Below are 7,620 nucleotides of genomic sequence, written 5' to 3'. Positions count from 1 at the left end.
TTATCATGGTGCGGTGTGGGAGGGGTTGTTGTTGTTGTGGTGCAGAAGCCATTTGGGAAGGGCGCATGGGACATCTAACAGATATGCATGGCATCGGTGGTGGAGCTTGAGCGTGATCTTGGAAGGGACCAAAAAGGAGAGTTGAGGTGGCATATGGGCCCACTTTGCCCGCAAGTAAACTTTGACACTAGTAAAATAACAATGGTCGTGGTATGCAATAGCACACGAGCTTATTGTTGAAATTTATGAAAATAAATAAGCCAGGGAAGAGGATTTGTCAATCCAAAAAACACAAGGTATTGCACACAAAGTCTTTACATAGGTTCATTCCTACATCTTGGAGGTAATACCCTACTCATGCTTTGGTTGGATTGATGTATGGGTGCCTCGTATGAGGGTTGCAATGGAGAATATGAAGGTTATACCGGAGCTAGGATTCCGCCTATGCGAATATGAGATGCCCTAGAGTAGTCTTTGACCTCACCTTATAAGGAGGATGAGGCCTAGGGTTACAAGAGCCGTAGTCCGATCCTGTCGACCTAACGATCTGACATGATTTACAAGGAGAAGTTTTGGGCGCTAAGTAGAAGAACTTTTGGAGTGAGGCCCACTGACATGACGAGGGGCTTAGGCCTTATCTGAGCCATGAGGCCAGTTAGCGGGCTGACTTCCAGTTAGGTCGGATACCCCCGGTACCCTATACCGTTAGTAGCTCCCGAGCTTGTTAAGGGTTCCTCGATGTCCGGGATGAAGTCGCTCTTGTAACATGCCATTTAGGACCATCCGATGAGATCTTGACGGGCTCCCATGTATTCATGAAAAGGCGAAGCAAGCTTGCGTCGGCTCACTACTAGAAAAAAACCTATAGGCAATCACATAACAATGGCGTGGGTTAAAGTGGTCATGTTATTGGTAAGTAGTAGTAGCGCGGGGGTAAAACACCGCGCCGCAGGTAAAATGTAGCAGTAGCGCAGACACTGGTGACCCCGCGCTACTACTAAGTGGTCCCCACCATGCCTCCTGGGACAATCCACCGCAGCAACATGATAACCCACAAGTATAGGGGATCGCAACAGTTTTCAAGGGTAAAGTATTCAACCCAAATTTATTGATTCGACACAAGGGGAGCCAAAGAATACTCTCAAGTATTAGCAGCTGAGTTGTCAATTCAACCACACCTGGAAACTTAATATCTGCAGCAAAGTATTTAATAGCAAAGTAATATGATAGTAGTGGTAACGGTAACAAAAGGTAACAGTAGCAAAAGTGATGTTTTTGGTATTTTGTAGTGATGATAGCAATAGCAACGGGAAAGTAAATAAGCGAAGAACAATATATGGAAAGCTCATAGGCAATGGATCGGTGATGGAGAATTATGCCAGATGCGGTTCATCATGTAACAGTCATAACCTAGGGTGACACAGAACTAGCTTCAGTTCATCAATGTAATGTAGGCATGTATTTCGAACATAGTCATACGTGCTTATGGAAAAGAACTTGCATGACATCTTTTGTCCTACCCTCCCGTGGCAGCGGGGTCCTTACGGAAACTAAGGGATATTAAGGCCTCCTTTTAATAGAGTACCGGAACAAAGCATTAACACATAGTGAATACATGAACTCCTCAAATTACGGTCATCGCCGGTAAGTATCCCGATTATTGTCACTTCGGGGTTAACGGATCATAACACATAATAGGTGACTGTAGACTTGCAAGATAGGATCAAGAACACTCATATATTGATGAAAACATAATAGGTTCAGATCTGAAATCATGGCACTCGGGCCCTAGTGACAAGCATTAAGCATAGCCAAGTCATAGCAACATCAATCTCAGAACATAGTGGATACTAGGGATCAAACCCTAACAAAACTAACTCGATTACATGATAGATCTCATCCAACCCATCACCGTCCAGCAAGCATACGATGAATTACTCACGCACGGCGGTGAGCATCATGAAATTGGTGATGGAGGATGGTTGATGATGACGATGGCGACGAATTCCCCTCTCTGGAGCCCCGAACGGACTCCAGATCAGCCCTCCCGAGAGGTTTTAGGGCTTGGTGGCGGCTCCGTATCGTAAAACGCGATGAATTCTTCTCTCTGATTTTTTTCTTCCTGAAACACAATATATAGAGTTGGAGTTGGAGTCGGAGAGGCACCAGGGGGCCCACGAGGTAGGGGGCGCGCCCCCACCCTCGTGGAGAGGTGGTGGGCCCCCTGGTCTTCATATTTTGCAGGTATTTTTTATATTTTTCGAAAAGTTAATCCGTGAAGTTTCAGGTCATTCCGAGAATGTTTGTTTCTGCACATAAATAACACCATGGTAATTCTGCTGAAAACAGCGTCAGTCTGGGTTAGTTCCATTCAAATCATGCAAGTTAGAGTCCAAAACAAGGGCAAAAGTGTTTGGAAAAGTAGATACGTTGGAGACGTATCAACTCCCCCAAGCTTAAACCTTTGCTTGTCCTCAAGCAATTCAGTTGACAAACTGAAAGTGATAAAGAAAAACTTTTACAAACTTTGTTTGCTCTTGTTGTTGTAAATATATAAAGCCAGCATTCAAGTTTTCAGCAAATATTATAACTAACCACATTCGCAATAACGCTCAGGTCTCAAGTTTACTCATATCAAAAGCATAATCAACTAGCGAGCAATAATAATAAATCTCGGATGACAACACTTTCTCAAAACAGTCATAATATGATATAACAAGGTGGTATCTCGCTAGCCATTTCTGAGACCGCAAAACATAAATGTAGAGCACCTTTAAAGATCAAGGACTGACTAGACATTGTAATTCATGGTAAAAGAGATCCAATCAAGTCATACTCAATGTAAACTAACAATAATGAATGCAAATGACAGTGGTGCTCTCCAACTGGTGCTTTTTAATAAGAGGATGATGACTCAGCATAAAAGTAAATAGATAGGCCCTTCGCAGAGGGAAGCAGGGATTTGTAGAGGTGCCAGAGCTCGGTTTTGAAACAGAGGTGAATAATATTTTGAGCGGTATACTTTCATTGTCAACATAACAACCAAGAGATGGCGATATCTTCCATGCTACACACATTATAGGCGGTTCCCAAACAGAATGGTAAAGTTTATACTCCCCCTTCCACCAACAAGCATAAATCCATGGCTTGCTCGAAACAACGAGTGCCTCCAACTAACAAGAGTCCCCGGGGGAGTTTTGTTTGCAATTATTTTGATTTAGTTTGCATAAAGCATTGGACTGGGCATCCCGGTGACCAGTCATTTATCTCGTGAGTGAGGAGCGGAGTCCACTCCTCTTGAGAATAACCCACCTAACATGGAAGATATGGACAACCCTAGTTGATACATGAGCTATTCGAGCATACAAAACATGATATTTATTTGAAGGTTTAGAGTTTGGCACATACAAATTTACTTGGAACGGCAGGTAGATACTGTATATAGGTAGGTATAGTGGACTCATCTGGAATAACTTTGGGGTTTAAGAGATTGGATGCACAAGCAGTATTCCCGCTTAGTACAGGTGAAGGCTAGCAAAAGATTGGGAAGCGACCAGCTAGAGAGCGACAACAGTCATGAACATGCATTAAAATTAATCAACCCCGAATGCAAGCATGAGTAGGATATAATCCACCACGAACATAAATATCGTGAAGGCTATGTTGATTTTGTTTCAACTACATGCATGAACATGCGCCAAGTCAAGTCACTTAAATCATTCAGAGGATGATAGCACCCTATCATACCACATCATAACCATTTCAATAGCATGTTGGCACGCAAGGTAAACCATTATAACTCATAGCTAATCAAGCATGGCACAAGAAACTATGATCTCTAGTTGTCATTGCAAACATGTTTATTCATAATAGGCTGAATCAGGAACGATGAACTAATCATATTTACAAAAACAAAAGAGGTCGAGTTCATACTAGCTTTTCTCATCTCAGTCAGTCCATCATATATCGTCATAATTGCCTTTCACTTGCACGACCGAATAGTGTGAATAATAATAATAGTGCACGTGCATTGGACTAAGCTGGAATCTGCAAGCATTCAATAAACAGGAGAAGACAGGGCAATATGGGCTCTTTTATCAGATCAACAAGTATGCATATAAGAGCCACTTCAACAATTTAATTATGGTCTTCTCCTATCGACCCCCAAAGAAAAGAAAAGAAATAAAACTATTTACACGGGAAAGCTCCCAACAAGCAAAAGAAGAACATAAAATATTTTTGGGTTTTCTTTTTAATTACTACTAAAAGCATGGAAATTAAACTAACTAAAAGCTACAAGTAATTTTTTTGTTTTTCTTAAGGTTTATTAAACACACAAGAGGAAAGCATAAAAAGGAAAATAAACTAGCATGGATGATACAATGAAAAAGTATGAGCACCGACATCTAGCAATGGGTGTGTGAACATAAATGTAATGTCGGTGGGAAATACGTACTCCCCCAAGCTTAGGCTTTTGGCCTAAGCTGGTCTATGGCCACGGCTGGCCTGGCGGATATCCATAATAATAGTTGGGGTCGTACTGCGATGCAGCAGCTATCGCCTGCTGAGCTGCAGCGTGGCGACGAGCGGCCTCCGCTCTCCTCTCGTACTCATCTGCCTCCTCTCTGGTAATAGTATATCTTCCTTTTGCCTGATGATCAAAGAAGGCAGGAGCAGGGAGAGTAATATGGACAGCACAACGTCTGTCAAAAATTAGTCGATACTGGAGAGGTGATTCATTCCTCTTGACAAACTGGTGGTGAACCATAGCATTAAAGTCTAGGTAAGCAGGAGGTAATTCAATATCATCTTTGTGTATGGCTATACCAAGAAAATTAGCTATGCGAGTTGCATAAATTCCTCCAAAGAAATCTCCATTAAATCTATTAAGATGCAACCTAAGTGCAACAATGGCTCCCAAATTATAAGATTTGTCTCCTAACACAGCACTCCTAAGAATACTGAGGTCAGGGACACACATGTGACATGCCTCATCTTTACCATTAATGCATCTACCTATGAAGAGAGCAAAATAATGTATAGCAAGAAAGTGAATGCTCCCTATGGTAGCTTGTGTTATATCTCTAGATTCTCCCACAGTTATGCTAGCAAGAAAATCTCTAAATTCAGATTTGCGAGGATCCCTTATACTACCCCATTGTGGAAGTTTGCAAGTAGTGGTAAAATCCTCTAAGTCCATAGTATAAGAATTTTCATAAAGATCAAACAGGACAGTTGGAGAATTACGTGAAGTTGAAAATTCAAACCTCCTCACAAAGGTACTGGTGAGATTGTGATACTGACTGCACTTTTCTTCCTCGAAGCTCACAAGATCGGTGTTACGCAAATATGCGTTGAATTCTTCTTTAATTCCTGCTCGATCCATTAAATTTTCAGAAGGCCACTCACAAGGACGCACTAGAGCGCATCTTGGTGGCTCTTCATCAGCATCACACATTGCAAGCCTGGGTCCTTGCTTCCTTGAGGAACCACCTTGAAACATTTTCCTAAGCATTTTTCTTCCTTTGAAAAATTCTGAATTTTTTTAGTAACTTCAAAATAAAAGTAAACCAAACTCAATAATATTGATAGCAACTACTCCTACAAGTGCCTAGAGCCTATATCATGCATCAAAACTACTTTTGACCATATAAATTTGACATGCAAGCTCAAGAACAGGGTCACCTAAGCAGCAAAAATTTGTAATGAATAAAGCACTAGAACAAAAACTAATTGGACCAATGGAGGAGTCACATACCAAGGAACAATCTCCCCAAGCAGTTTTGTGAGAGGTACTTTGAGCAAGGAGATCGAAAATGGCAGCAAAACGAGCTAGAACTCGTGCTTGAGCTGGATATTCGTGTTTGTGGGAGGACGAAGAAGTGTGTGGGTGCAGGAATAAGTGGAGGAGGGCCACCGTGGGCCCACGAGGTAGGGGGCGCGCCCAGGGGGGTAGGGCGCGCCCTCCACCCTCGTGGGCAGGTGGTTGACCCCCTCCTGTGTTCTCGATGCCAAATATTCTCAAATATTCTAGAAAAAAATCATATTTAAATTTTAGGGGCATTTGGAGCACTTTTATTTTCGGTGTATTTTTATATTGCATGGATAATCAGATAAAAGACAGAAAAATATTTATTTTTATTTTATTTAATATAAATAACAGAAAGTAAAAGTGGGGTACACAAGGTTGTGCTTTCTAGTTTCATCCATCTCATGATCATCAAAAGGAATCCACTAACAAGGTTGATCAAGTCTTATTAACGAACTCATTCCGAATAATATAGAACTGGAGAAATTTCGAATAACACTATGTTACCTCAACGGGGATATGCACATCCCCAATAATAAGATTATCATATTTCTTCTTGACAGTAGGAAGAGGAAATTCAAAACCTCCAAATATAATCGACGGAATTTTTCCAATCGAATTGATACTGTGGACTTGAGGTTGTTGGGGAACGTAGTAATTTCAAAAAAATTCCTACGCACACACAAGATCATGGTGATGCATAGCAACGAGAGGGGAGAGTGTTGTCCACGTACCCTCGTAGACCGAAAGTGGAAGCGTTAGCACAACGCGGTTGATGTAGTCGTACGTCTTCACGATCCGACCGATTAAGTACCGAACGCACGGCACCTCCGAGTTCTGCACACATTCAACTCGATGACGTCCCTCGAACTCCGATCCAGCCGAGTGTTGAGGGAGAGTTTCGTCAGCACGACGGTGTGATGACGATGATGATGTTATACCGATGCAGGGCTTCGCCTCAGCACCGCTACGATATGATCGAGGTGGGTTATGGTGGAGGGGGGCACCGCACATGGCTAAGAGATCAAGAGATCAATTGTTGTGTCTTTGGGGTGCCCCCTGCCCCTGTATATAAAGGAGTGGAGGAGGGGAGGGCCGACCCTCTCTATGGCGCGCCCTAGGGGAGTCCTACTCCCACCGGGAGTAGGATTCTCCCTTTCCTAGTAGAACTAGGAGCCCTTCCAAGTAGTTGGAGTAGGAGAAAAGGAAAGGGAAGGGAAAAGGAGAAGGAAGGAAGGGGGCGCCCCCCTCCCTAGTCCAATTCGGACCAGCCCATGGGGAGAGGTGCGGCCACCCTTTGAGGCATTTTTCTCCTTTCCCGTATGACCCATTAAGGCCCAATACGAATTCCGTAACTCCCCGGTACTCCCGAAAATACTCGAATCACTCGGAACCTTTCCGATGTCCGAATATAGTCGTCCAATATATCGATCTTTACGTCTCGACAATTTCGAGACTCCTTGTCATGTCCCCGATCTCATCCGGGACTCCGAACTCCTTCAGTACATCAAAACACATAAACTCATAATATAACCGTCATCGAACTTAAGCGTGCGGACCCTACGGGTTCGAGAACTATGTAGACATGACCGAGACACGTCTCCGGTCAATAACCAATAGTGGAACCTGGATGCTCATATTGTCTCCTACATATTCTACGAAGATCTTTATCGGTCAAACCGCATAACAACATACGTTGTTCCCTTTGTCATCGGTATGTTACTTGCCCGAGATTCGATCATCAGTATCTCAATACCTAGTTCAATCTTGTTACCAGCAAGTCTCTTTACTCGTTCCGTAACACATCATCC

This window comes from Triticum dicoccoides, chromosome 3A (assembly GCF_002162155.2).
Source record: "Triticum dicoccoides isolate Atlit2015 ecotype Zavitan chromosome 3A, WEW_v2.0, whole genome shotgun sequence".
NCBI classification, from domain to species: Eukaryota; Viridiplantae; Streptophyta; class Magnoliopsida; order Poales; family Poaceae; genus Triticum; species Triticum dicoccoides.
This window is presented reverse-complemented; position numbering follows the sequence as displayed.